Source organism: Triticum aestivum, chromosome 2A (genome assembly GCF_018294505.1).
Source record: "Triticum aestivum cultivar Chinese Spring chromosome 2A, IWGSC CS RefSeq v2.1, whole genome shotgun sequence".
NCBI classification, from domain to species: domain Eukaryota; kingdom Viridiplantae; phylum Streptophyta; class Magnoliopsida; order Poales; family Poaceae; genus Triticum; species Triticum aestivum.
Window position 1 is genome coordinate 699,022,671 of NC_057797.1, and position 14,933 is coordinate 699,037,603.

Below are 14,933 nucleotides of genomic sequence, written 5' to 3' on the forward strand. Positions count from 1 at the left end.
ACCCTTAGCGACAAGCCGAGCTTTATAGATGGTCACATTACCATTCGCGTCTGTCTTCTTCTTAAAGATCCATTTATTTTCTATGGCTCGCCGTTCTACGGGCAAGTCAGTCAAAGTCCATACTTCGTTTTCATACATGGATCCTATCTCGGATTTCATGGCTTCTAGCCATTTGTCGGAATCCGGACCCGCCATCGCTTCTTCATAGTTCGAAGGTTCACCGTTGTCTAACAACATGATTTCCAAGACAGGGTTGCCGTACCACTCTGGTGCGGAACGTGTCCTCGTGGACCTTCGAATTTCAGTAGGAGCTTGATCTGAAGTATCTTGATCATTATCATTAACTTCCTCTCTAGTCGGTGCAGGCACCTCAGGAACATTTTCTTGAGTTGCGCCATTTTCTGGTTCAAGAGGTAATACTTCATCAAGCTCTACTTTCCTCCCACTTACTTCTTTTGAGAGAAACTCTTTCTCCAGAAAGGACCCATTCTTGGCAACAAAGATCTTGCCTTCGGATCTGAGGTAGAAGATATACCCAACAGTTTCTTTAGGGTATCCTATGAAGACGCATTTTTCCGATTTGGGTTCGAGCTTTTCAGGTTGAAGTTTCCTGACATAAGCATCGCATCCCCAAATTTTTAGAAATGACAGCTTAGGTTTCTTCCCAAACCATAATTCATACGGTGTCGTCTCAACGGATTTCGACGGGGCCCTATTTAAAGTGAATGCGGCAGTCTCTAAAGCATAGCCCCAAAAAGATAGTGGTAAATCGGCAAGAGACATCATAGATCGCACCATATCTAATAGAGTGTGATTACGACGTTCGGACACACCATTACGCTGAGGTGTTCCAGGCGGCGTGAGTTGTGAAACTATTCCACATTTTCTTAAGTGTGTACCAAACTCGTGACTCAAGTATTCTCCTCCATGATCTGATCGTAGAAACTTGATTTTCCTGTCATGTTGATTCTCAACTTCACTCTGAAATTCCTTGAACTTTTCAAAGGTCTCAGACTTGTGTTTCATTAAGTAGACATACCCATATCTACTCAAGTCATCAGTGAGGGTGAGAACATAACGATAGCCACCGCGAGCCTCAACACTCATTGGACCGCACACATCAGTATGTATGATTTCCAATAAGTTGGTTGCTCTCTCCATTGTTCCTGAGAATGGAGTCTTGGTCATTTTACCCATGAGGCATGGTTCGCACGTGTCAAATGATTCGTAATCAAGAGACTCTAAAAGTCCATCAGCATGGAGCTTCTTCATGCGTTTGACACCTATGTGACCGAGGTGGCAGTGCCACAAGTATGTGGGACTATCACTATCAATCTTACATCTTTTGGTACTTACACTATGAATATGTGTAGCATTACGCTCGAGATTCATAAAGAATAAACCATTCACCATCGGAGCATGACCATAAAACATATCTCTCATATAAATAGAACAACCATTATTCTCGGATTTAAATGAGTAGCCATCTCGAATTAAACGAGATCCTGATACAATGTTCATGCTCAAACTTGGCACAAAATAACAATTATTGAGGTTCAAAACTAATCCCGTAGGTAAATGTAGAGGTAGCGTGCCGACGGCGATCACATCGACCTTGGAACCATTCCCGACGTGCATCGTCACCTCGTCCTTCGCCAGTCTCCGTTTATTCCGCAGCTCCTGTTGTGTGTTACAAATATGAGCAACGGCACCGGTATCAAATACCCAGGAGTTACTACGATTACTGGTAAGGTACACATCAATTACATGTATATCAAATATACCTTTGGTTTTGCCGGCCTTCTTGTCCGCTAAGTATTTGGGGCAGTTCCGCTTCCAGTGACCACTTTCCTTGCAATAAAAACACTCAGTCTCGGGCTTGGGTCCATTCTTTGGCTTCTTCCCGGCAGCTTGCTTGCTGGGCGTGGCAACTACCTTGCCGTCTTTCTTGAAGTTCTTTTTACCCTTGCCCTTCTTGAACTTAGTGGTTTTATTGACCATCAACACTTGATGTTCCTTTCTGACTTCTACCTCTGCTGATTTCAGCATAGCAAATACTTCAGGAATGGTCTTTTCCATCCCCTGCATATTGAAGTTCATCACAAAGCTCTTGTAGCTCGGTGGAAGCGACTGGAGGATTCTGTCAATGACCGCATCATCCGGGAGATTAACTCCCAGCTGAGTCAAGCGGTTATGCAACCCAGACATAGTGAGTATGTGCTCACTGACAGAACTGTTTTCCTCCATCTTACAGCTGAAGAATTTGTCGGAGACTTCATATCTCTCGACCCGGGCATGAGCTTGGAAAACCATTTTCAGCTCTTCGAACATCTCATATGCTCCATGTCTCTCAAAACGCTTTTGGAGCCCCGGCTCTAGGCTGTAAAGCATGCCGCACTGAACGAGGGAGTAGTCATCGGAACGTGCCTGCCAAGCGTTCATAATGTCTTGTTCCGCAGGGAGAACGGGTGCGTCACCAAGCGGTGCTTGTAGGACATAATCTTTCTTGGCAGCTATGAGGATGATCCTCAGGTTCCGGACCCAGTCCGTATAGTTGCTGCCATCGTCTTTCAGTTTGGTTTTCTCTAGGAACGCGTTGAAGTTGAGGACTACGTTGGCCATTTGATCTACAAGACATATTGTAAAAATTTAGACTAAGTTCATGATAATTAAGTTCATCTAATCAAATTATAATGAACTCCCACTCAGATTTGACATCCCTTTGGTCATCTAAGTGTTACACGATCCGAGTCGACTAGGCCGTGTCCGATCATCACGTGAGACGGACTAGTCATCGTCGGTGAACATTCTCATGTAGATCGTATCTTCCATACGACTCGTGTTCGACCTTTCGGTTTCCGTGTTCCGAGGCCATGTCTGTACATGCTAGGCTCGTCAAGTTAACCCTAAGTGTTTTCGCTGTGTAAAACTGTCTTACACCCGTTGTATGTGAACGTAAGAATCTATCACACCCGATCATCACGTGGTGCTTCGAAACGACGAACTGTAGCAACGGTGCACAGTTAGGGGAGAACACTTCTTGAAATTTTGTAAGGGATCATCTTATTTACTACCGTCGTTCTAAGTAAACAAGATGCATAAAACATAATAAACATCACATGCAATTATATAAAGTAGTGACATGATATGGCCAATATCATATAGCTCCTTTGATCTTCATCTTCGGGGCTCCATGATCATCTTGTCACCGGCATGACACCATGATCTCCATCATCATGATCTCCATCATCGTGTCTTCATGAAGTTGTCACGCCAACGACTACTTCTACTTCTATGACTAACGCGTTTAGTAATAAAGTAAAGTAGTTTACATGGCGTTCTTTAATGACACACAGGTCATACAAAAAATAAAGACAACTCCTATGGCTCCTGCCGGTTGTCATACTCATCGACATGCAAGTCGTGATTCCTATTACAATAGCATGAACATCTCATACATGACATATAGATCATTCATCATTCATCACAACTTTGGCCATATCATATCACAAAGCACTTGCTGCAAAAACAAGTTAGACGTCCTCTAATTGTTGTTTGCAAGTTTTACGTGGCTGAAGTAGGGTTCTAGCAAGAACGTTTTCTTACCTACGTGAAACCACAACGTGATTTGTCAACTTCTATTTACCCTTCATAAGGACCCTTTTCATCGAATCCGCTTCAACTAAAGTGGGAGAGACAGACACCCGCCAGCCACCTTATGCAACTTGTGCATGTTAGTCGGTGGAACCGGTCTCACGTAAGCGTACGTGTAAGGTTGGTCCGGGCCGCTTCATCCCACAATGCCGCTGAAGCAAGATAAGACTAGTAGCGGCAAGAAAGTTGACAAATCTACGCCCACAACCAATTGTGTTCTACTCGTGCAAGAAGAACTACGCATAGACCTAGCTCTGATACCACTGTTGGGTAACGTAGCAGAAAATAAAAATTTTCCTACTCGTTTCACCAAGATCATCTAGGAGTTCATCTAGCAATGAGTGAATAGATGCATCTACATACCTTGTAGATCGCGAGCGGAAGCGTTCAAAGAACGGGGATGATGTAGTCGAACACGACGTGATCCAAATCACCGGAGATCCTAGCACCGAACGGACGGCACCTCCGCGTTCAACACACGTACGGAAACAGCCACGTCTCCTCCTTCTTGATCCAGCAAGGGAGGGAGGAGAGGTTGAGGGAGATGGCACCAGCAGCAGCACGACGGCATGGTGTTGATGGAGCTGCAGTACTCCGGCAGAGCTTCGCTAAGCAATAAGGAGGTGGAGGAGGTGTTGGGGAGGGAGAAGGAGGCAACCAAAGGCCAAGGACTCAAGGTATGAAGTCCCTCCTCTCCCCCACTATATATAGGGGTGCCAAGGGGGGGTGGCCGGCCCTAGGAGATCCAATCTCCTAGGGGGTGCGGCGGCCAAGGGGGGTTTCCCTCCCCCCCAAGGCACCTAGGAGGTGCCTTACCCTCCTAGGACTCTTTCCCCCTTAAACCCTAGGCGCATGGGCCTATGTGGGGCTGGTGCCCTTGGCCCAAGCAGGCCAAGGCGCACCCCCTACAGCCCATGTGGCCCCGGGGATGGGTGGCCCCACCCGGTGGGCCCCCGGGACCCCTCCGGTGGTCCCGGTACAATACCGATAACCCCGAAACTTGTCCCGATGCCCGAAACAGGACTTCCCATATATAAATCTTTACCTCCGGACCATTCCGGAACTCCTCGTGACGTCCGGGATCTCATCCGGGACTCCGAACAACATTCGGGTTACTGCATATACATATCCCTACAACCCTAGCGTAACTGAACCTTAAGTGTGTAGACCCTACGGGTTCGGGAGACATGTAGACATGACCGAGATCGCTCTCCGGTCAATAACCAACAGCGGGATCTGGATACCCATGTTGGCTCCCACATGCTCCACGATGATCTCATCGGATGAACCACGATGTCGAGGATTTAATCAACCCCGTATGCAATTCCCTTTGTCAATCGATATGTTACTTGCCCGAGATTCGATTGTCGGTATCCCAATACCTCGTTCAATCTTGTTACCGGCAAGTCACTTTACTCGTACCGTAATGCATGATCCCGTGACCAAACACTTGGTCACTTTGAGCTCATTATGATGATGCATTACTGAGTGGGCCCAGTGATATCTCTCCGTCATACGGAGTGACAAATCCCAGTCTCGATCCATATAAAACAATAGATACTTTCGGAGATACCTGTAGTGCACCTTTATAGTCACCCAGTTACGTTGTGACGTTTGATACACCCAAAGCACTCCTACGGTATCCAGGAGTTATACGATCTCATGGTCGAAGGAAGAGATACTTTGACATTGCAAAAACTCTAGCAAACGAACTATACGATCTTGTGCTATGTTTAGGATTGGGTCTTGTCCATCACATCATTATCCTAATGATGTGATCCCGTTATCAATGACATCCAATGTCCATAGCCAGGAAACCATGACTATCTATTGATCAACGAGCTAGTCAACTAGAGGCTTACTAGGGACATGTTGGTGTCTGTTATTCACACATGTATTACGATTTCCGGATAACACAATTATAGCATGAATAAAGACAATTATCATGAACAAAGAAATATAATAATAATGCTTTTATTATTGCCTCTAGGGCATATTTCCAACAAGAAATGCTACAGAGCTCCCACTCACTTTCTTGTAAATACAGACTTCTCCAAAAGTCTGTATAAAACCAAATGCTTTGATCACACTATCAAAGCGTTTATTCCAACTCCGAGAGGCTTGCACCAGTCCATAAATGGATCGCTGGAGCTTGCACACTTTGTTAGCTCCCTTTGGATCGACAAAACCTTCTGGTTGCATCATATACAACTCTTCTTCCAGAAATCCATTCAGGAATGCAGTTTTGACATCCATCTGCCAAATTTCATAATCATAAAATGCGGCAATTGCTAACATGATTCGGACAGACTTAAGCATCGCTACGGGTGAGAAGGTCTCATCGTAGTTAATCCCTTGAACTTGCCGAAAACCTTTTGCGACAAGTCGAGCTTTGTAGACAGTAATATTACCGTCAGCGTCAGTCTTCTTCTTGAAGATCCATTTATTCTCAATTGCTTGCCGATCATCGGGCAAGTAAACCAAAGTCCATACTTTGTTCTCATACATGGATCCCATCTCAGATTTCATGGCTTCAAGCCATTTTGCGGAATCTGGGCTCACCATCGCTTCTTCATAGTTCGTAGGTTCATCATGATCTAGTAGCATGACTTCCAGAACAGGATTACCGTACCACTCTGGTGCGGATCTCACTCTGGTTGATCTACGAGGTTCAGTAGTATCTTGTTCTGAAGTTTCATGATTATCATCATTAGCTTCCTCACTAACTGGTGTAGGTGTCACTGAAACAGTTTTCTGTGATGCACTACTTTCCAATAAGCGAGCAGGTACAGTTACCTCGTCAAGTTCTACTTTCCTCCCACTCACTTCTTTCGAGAGAAACTCCTTCTCCAAAAAGTTTCCGAATTTAGCAACAAAAGTCTTGCCTTCGGATCTGTGATAGAAGGTGTATCCAATAGTCTCCTTTGGATATCCTATGAAGACACATTTCTCCGATTTGGGTTCGAGCTTATCAGGTTGAAGCTTTTTCACATAAGCATCGCAGCCCCAAACATTCAGAAACGACAACTTTGGTTTCTTGCCAAACCATAGTTCATAAGGCGTCGTCTCAAGGGATTTTGATGGTGCCCTATTTAACGTGAATGCGGCCGTCTCTAGAGCGTATCCCCAAAATGATAGCGGTAAATCAGTAAGAGACATCATAGATCGCACCATATCTAGTAAAGTACGATTACGACGTTCGGACACACCATTACGCTGTGGTGTTCCGAGTGGCGTGAGTTGCGAAACTATTCCACAATTTTTCAAATGTACACCAAACTCGTAACTCAAATATTCTCCTCCACGATCAGATCGTAGGAATTTTATTTTCTTGTTACGATGATTTTCTACTTCACTCTGAAATTCTTTGAACTTTTCAAACGTTTCAGACTTATGTTTCATTAAATAGATATACCCATATCTGCTTAAGTCATCTGTGAAGGTGAGAAAATGACGATATCCGCCACGAGCCTCAATATTCATCGGACCACATACATCTGTATGTATGATTTCCAACAAATCTGTTGCTCTCTCCATAGTACCGGAGAATGGTGTTTTAGCCATCTTGCCCATGAGGCACGGTTCGCAAGTACCAAGTGATTCATAATCAAGTGGTTCCAAAAGTCCATCAGTATGGAGTTTCTTCATGCGCTTTACACCGATATGATCTAAATGGCAGTGCCACAAATAAGTTGCACTATCATTATCAACTCTGCATCTTTTGGCTTCAACACTATGAATATGTGTGTCACTACTATCGAGATTCAATAAAAATAGACCACTCTTTAAGGGTGCATGACCATAAAAGATATTACTCATATAAATAGAACAACCATTATTCTCAGGTTTAAATGAATAACCGTCTCGCATCAAACAAGATCCAGATATAATGTTCATGCTTAACGCTGGCACCAAATAACAATTATTTAGGTCTAATATTAACCCCGAAGGTAGATGTAGAGGTAGCGTGCCGACTGCGATCACATCGACTTTGGAACCGTTTCCCACGCGCATCGTCACCTCGTCCTTAGCCAATCTTCGCTTAATCCGTAGTCCTTGTTTCGAGTTGCAAATATTAGCAACAGAACCAGTATTAAATACCCAGGTGCTACTGCGAGCATTAGTAAGGTACACATCAATAACATGTATATCACATATACCTTTGTTCACCTTGCCATCCTTCTTATCCGCCAAATACTTGGGGCAGTTCCGCTTCCAATGACCAGTCTGCTTGCAGTAGAAGCACTCAGTTTCAGGCTTAGGTCCAGGTTTGAGTTTCTTCTCTTGACTAGCAACTTGCTTGTTGTTCTTTTTGAAGTTTCCCTTTTTCTTCCCTTTGCCCTTTTTCTTGAAACCAGTGGTCTTGTTAACCATCAACACTTGATGCTCCTTCTTGATTTCTACCTCCGCAGCTTTCAGCATTGCGAAGAGCTCGGGAATAGTCTTATTCATCCCTTGCATATTATAGTTCATCACGAAGCTCTTGTAGCTTGGTGGCAGTGATTGGAGAATTCTGTCAATGACGCAATCATCTGGAAGATTAACTCCCAATTAAATCAAGTGATTATTATACCCAGACATTTTGAGTATATGCTCACTGACAGAACTGTTCTCCTCCATCTTGCAGCTATAGAACTTATTGGAGACTTCATATCTCTCAATCCGGGCATTTGCTTGAAATATTAACTTCAACTCCTGGAACATCTCATATGCTCCATGACGTTCAAAACGTCGTTGAAGTCCTGATTCTAAGCCGTAAAGCATGGCCCACTGAACTATCGAGTAGTCATCAGCTTTGCTCTGCCAGACGTTCATAACATCTGGTGTTGCTCCAGCAGCAGGCCTGGCACCCAGCGGTGCTTCCAGGACGTAATTCTTCTGTGTAGCAATGAGGATAATCCTCAAGTTACGGACCCAGTCCGTGTAATTTCTACCATCATCTTTCAACTTTGCTTTCTCAAGGAACGCATTAAAATTCAACGGAACAACAGCACGAGCCATCTATCTACAATCAAGCATAAACAAGCAAGATACTATCAGGTACTAAGTTTCATGATAAATTTAGGTTCAATTAATTTACTTAAAGAACTCCCACTTAGATAGATATCCCTCTAATCCTCTAAGTAATTACGTGATCCAAATCAACTAAACCATGTCCGATCATCACGTGAGATGGAGTAGTTTCATTAGTGAACATCACTATGTTGATCATATCTACTATATGATTCACGCTCGACCTTTCGGTCTTCGTGTTCCGAGGCCATATCTATATATGCTTGGCTTGTCAAGTATAACCTGAGTATTCTGCGTGTGCAACTGTTTTGCACCCGTTGTATTTGAATGTAGAGCCTATCACACCCGATCATCACGTGGTGTCTCAGCACGAAGAACTTTCGCAACGGTGCATACTCAGGGAGAACACTTCTTGATAATTAGTGAGAGATCATCTTATAATGCTACCGTCAATCAAAGCAAGATAAGATGCATAAAAGATAAACATCACATGCAATCAATATAAGTGATATGATATGGCCATCATCATCTTGTGCTTGTGATCTTCATCTTCGAAGCACCGTCGTGATCACCATCGTCACCGGCGCGACACCTTGATCTCCATCGTAGCATCGTTTTCGTCTCGCCAATCTTATGCTCCCACGACTATCGCTACCGCTTAGTGATAAAGTAAAGCATTACAGCGTGATTGCATTGCATACAATAAAGCGACAACCATATGGCTCCTGCCAGTTGCCGATAACTCGGTTACAAAACATGATCATCTCATACAATAAAATTTAGCATCATGTCTTGACCATATCACATCACAACATGCCCTGCAAAAACAAGTTAGACGTCCTCTACTTTGTTGTTGCAAGTTTTACGTGGCTGCTACGGGCTTAAGCAAGAACCAATTTTACCTACGCATCAAAATACACAACGATAGTTTGTCAAGTTGGTGCTGTTTTAACCTTCGCAAGGACCGGGCGTAGCCACACTCGGTTCAACTAAAGTTGGAGAAAATGTCACCCGCAAGCCACCTATGTGCAAAGCACGTTGGGAGAACCGGTCTCCCGTAAGCGTACACGTAATGTCGGTCTGGGCCGCTTCGTCCAACAATACCGCCGAACCAAAGTATGACATGCTGGTAAGCAGTATAACTTATATCGCCCACAACTCACTTGTGTTCTACTCGTGCATATAACATCAACATATAAAACCTAGGCTCGGATGCCACTGTTGGGGAACGTAGTAATTTCAAAAAATTTCCTACGCACACGCAAGATCATGGTGATGCATAGCAACGAGAGGGGGAGAGTGTGATCTATGTACCCTTGTAGATCGACAACGGAAGCGTTTGGTTGATGTAGTCGTACGTCTCCACGGCCCGACCGATCAAGCACCAAAACTACGGCACCTCCGAGTTCTAGCACACGTTCAGCTCGATGACGATCCCCGGACTCCGATCCAGCAAAGTGTCGGGGAAGAGTTCCGTCAGCACGACGGCGTGGTGACGGTCTTGATGTACTACCATCGCAGGGCTTCGCCTAAGCACCGCTACAATATTATCGAGGACTATGGTGGAAGGGGGCACCGCACACGGCTAAGAATATGATCACATGGATCAACTTGTGTGTCAAGGGGTGCCTATTGCCTCCGTATATAAAGGATCCAAGGGGGGGTGCGGCCGGCCCTAGTAGGAGGCGCGCAGGAGGAGTCCTACTCCTACCGGGAGTAGGACTCCCCTCCCTTTCCTTGTCTAATTAGGAGAGGGGGAAGGAAGGGAGAGAGGAGAGGGGGGCGCCGCCCCTCCCTCCTTGTCCAATTCGGACTAGGGGGAGAGGGGGCGCGCGGCCTGCCCTGGCAGCCCCTCCTCTTCTCCACTTTAGGCCCATGAGGCCCATTAACCCCCCGGGGGGTTCCGGTAACCCCCCGGTGCTCCGGTTTTATCCAAAACTTCCCCGGAACACTTCCGGTGTCCGAATATAGCCGTCCAATATATCAATCTTTATGTCTCGACCATTTAGAGACTCCTCGTCATGTCCGTGATCACATCCGGGACTCCAAACTAACTTCGGTACATCAAAACTCATAAACTCATAATATAACTGTCATCAAAACCTTAAGCGTGCGGACCCTACGGGTTCGAGAACAATCTAGACATGACCGAGACACGTCTCCGGTCAATAACCAATAGCGGAACCTGGATGCTCATATTGGCTCCTACATATTCTACGAAGATCTTTATCGGTCAGACCGCATAACAACATACGTTGTTCCCTTTGTCATCGGTATGTTACTTGCCCGAGATTCGATCGTTGGTATCTCAATACCTAGTTCAATCTCGTTACCGGCAAGTCTCTTTACTCGTTCCGTAATACATCATATCGCAACTAACTCATTAGTTGCAATGCTTGCAAGGCTTATGTGATGTGTATTACCGAGAGGGCCCAGAGATACCTCTCCGACAATCGGAGTGACAAATCCTAATCTTGAAATATGCCAACCCAACATGTACCTTTGGAGACACCTGTAGAGCACCTTTATAATCACCCATTTACGTTGGGACGTTTGGTAGCACACAAAGTGTTCCTCCGGCAAACGGGAGTTGCATAATCTCATAGTCATAGGAACATGTATAAGTCATGAAGAAAGCAATAGCAACATACTAAACGATCGGGTGCTAAGCTAATGGAATGGGTCATGTCAATCAGATCATTCACCTAATGATGTAATCCCGTTAATCAAATAACAACTCTTTGTTCATGGTTAGGAAACATAACCATCTTTGATTAACGAGCTAGTCAAGTAGAGGCATACTAGTGACACTCTGTTTGTCTATGTATTCACACATGTATTATGTTTTCGGTTAATACAATTCTAGCATGAATAATAAACATTTATCATGATATAAGGAAATAAATAATAACTTTATTATTGCCTCTAGGGCATATTTCCTTCAGTGATAACTTAGGGGCAACTTACCTGACGGCGAATCCAGTGTTTCATGCTCGGGCCAAACACATTGAGATTGATTTCCATTTTGTGAGAACGAGTAGCTGTTGGTAAACTGGAAGTCAGGTTCATCTCAACTGATGATCAGCTAGCGGATGTATTTACTAAACCCGCTACTCGACAGATGCTAGACCGCTTTAGAACCAATCTGAATCTTGTATGTAGTTCAGATTGAGGGGGCATGTAAAATATGGTCTAGCATATTATACATGTACACATATTTGTATACATATGTAACTGTATTTTGATCATCTATATATTAAGACGTGAGGCTGGATGTTAGCCACCCACGCAAAACCCTAAACCTACCTCTTCAACTGGTTACCCTTGACGAAAACACTTTCATGACACATCATTTATCGTTATGGAAGTTGGCACTTTCGTGATGAGTATTTTCATGGAACACTTCTACGACAACACATGTACGTCTATCTTGATTGTATCATAAAATCGTTGTACATGCATGACATAAAACATGTCCTATTGTGACAAACTCGTATCATCACAGAAGTGTTTTTTTGTAGTGCGGAGACGTCCTCAGAAATACCGACAGGTATAATGGTTGATTTGTCAGCCATTTGTAAAAAAAATTCAATAGGTGTCAACTTACTCAAATCAGCCTCAGGTATTTTCCTTTTATTACTAACAATAACTTTTATATATATAGCATAAGGATGCATTTTCATAGCATCAATCAAAGGTACTTGCAGAAATAAAGGTCTAAGAAATTCAACAAAACGATTGAAAGCATCTTCATCTTTAGTTTTCAAGGCTTTACTAGGAAAAGGCGTAGGTTTTTGAATATATGGTTTTCTTTTTTTTACCATGTTTTCTAGCAACAAAGTCTTTTTTATTATATATTTTATTCTTAGGTGGTGGGTTATCAAGCTCAACTTCAGGTTCTATTTCTATTTCATTATCAGATTCTTTATGTGGAGTATCAACATGATCATCATTATCATTATCACTACCTCATCTGGCACTACTAACCCCAACTCCTGGCAACTACCCACACAAATCGTACCAAAACTTGCTTGTTTGTCAGCATAAAACTTGCCTGCTGGTCAGTAAAAACATCTACCTCATGTGGCACTCCTAACCCCAACTCCTGACAACTACCCATACAAACTATACCAAAACTTGCTTGATTGTCAACATAAAACTTGTCTGTTGGTCAGCAAAAACATCTACCGCATCTGGCACTCCTAACCCCAACTCCTGGCAAACCCACACAAACCGTACTAAAACTTGCCTAATTGCCAGCATAAAACTTGCTTGCTTACCAGCATGACCATAAAAAGGCACTTCAAATAAATCTACAGCATGGGACGCACCCCCTCGCCCTCGCCCCTCTTCGTACAGAGCAATCCCACATTCATCATCGCATCACCAGGCCAAAAACACGCCACTGCATACCCTACATCGACCAACTCCCTCCTCGTCAACTCATCGATAGAACCCTACCTTGACCACGCCATCACGCGAAATGGAAATCCTAATGGAACGAATTGAATAAACGAGCACCACTGCGTACCCTAACCAGCACGGGAAGAACACGGACCCCCCTCCCCCCACCCACCAAATTGCGTACAAAATTTAGAGTGAAAACGAGGGGAGTTGGGAGGCGAGTTTATCAACGCACCGCCGAACCATCTCCTCGCAAGCCGAGAACGACGCCGACCTCACTTGGCCTCGCCCTCTTCGAGACGCTTCGCCCTAGGCAGACGTTTCGACCGCTTCCGGACGCTTCGCCTCGACCAGGTGTCACCTGGGCGCGATCGGTGATCGATCTGACGGCTCACGAAGGGTGTGCTCACAACACCCAGAAAATGCAACTGCACTAATTAGAATTTAGGTTCTATAATGTGCTGACAGTCGGTCCGTACATATGTGCTGCATAACACCCCCATCCCGGCCATTCCATGGAATCCTCGTTTGGATACGGCCTTAAGGTTAAAAATTATCCATATTACAGAGAACAAGGCACATTCAGGGATTAGGCACGGGGTTCGTTTGCGTCGAGCTTTACAATCTAAGGGTTTAAAATAGGCTTCACTCCTTCTACTCGGGCTCAAATAGAGACCCTCTCAGCCTAATAAAAAATACTCTAAATTTTATGAATATGAGAGTCGCAGGGAAGATCGATCGATCAACGAATTTTGTGCTCCTTGGGACTAGGCGTACGTGTTGGTTGGGACACAAATCGAGAAACACATTAACACGGGAAGCAGTAGCGCGCTGGCGATCGAAAAGGCTCTCGGGATGCTGGATGGATTTATTAATTTATTATTAGCGAGACGAGTGACACAAGATATATACCGGCCGGCCGGCGAGGAAGATACTACCATGAGACGAGACCGGCTTGTAGTACAGGAGTACTGTTGTTCAACGGACTTGTAGCCGGCAAGAATGGCGCCACCGTCCACACGCGCGGCGCTCGAGAACCTGACGCTGGCGGACGCCGATGCACTCGACTGCGGTGTCTGCTGCCTCCCGCTCAAGCCGCCCATCTTCCAGGTACGTACTCGCACGCACGCACGCGCCGACCCCCGTCCGTCTCTCCTTCTGCCCGAGCACTAATCGTACGTCGTAACAAGATAAATCTGCCTGCCATGTCTCCGGCCCTGCAGTGCGGGGTGGGGCACGCGCTGTGCGAGCAGTGTCGCGGTAAGCTGGCCTCGGCGCGGACCTGCCACGTGTGTCGCGCCCCGATGGCCGACGGCTACCGCCGGAACCACGACTTGGAGCGGCTGGTGGAGCCCATCCGCGCGCCCTGCCCCAACGCCGCCTACGGACGCGCCGCCAGACCGGTCTACTACGACGGGCCCCGCCACCTCGAAGACTGCCTCCACGCGCCGTGCCACTGCCCCGAGGAGGCCTGCGGCTTCGTCGGCTCGACGGAGATGCTGCTGGCCCACTTCGCCGGAGAACACGAGTGGCCGTGCACCACCGGCGCCCGCGCCGGGGAGTCCTTCTCCGTGGACCTCGAGGACGGCTTCAACGTCGTCATCGTCGGGGACGGCGCCAGGGAGCTGCTGTTCCTGGTGATGGTGTCGCCCGTGTCCCTCGGACGCGCCGTCTCCGCTGTATGCGTGTGCCCCCGAACTGACGGCGGCGACGAGATCTTCTACGGGGTCGAGCTCGAGTTCGAAAGATTAGGCGGCTGGTATGGTGAGCGCCTGAAATCTTTCTTCAACGTGGAATGCACGAATCTCTCCAGTGGCCTACCCGATCCCGACCACCGCTTCCAGTTCCTCCTGCCCAATTCT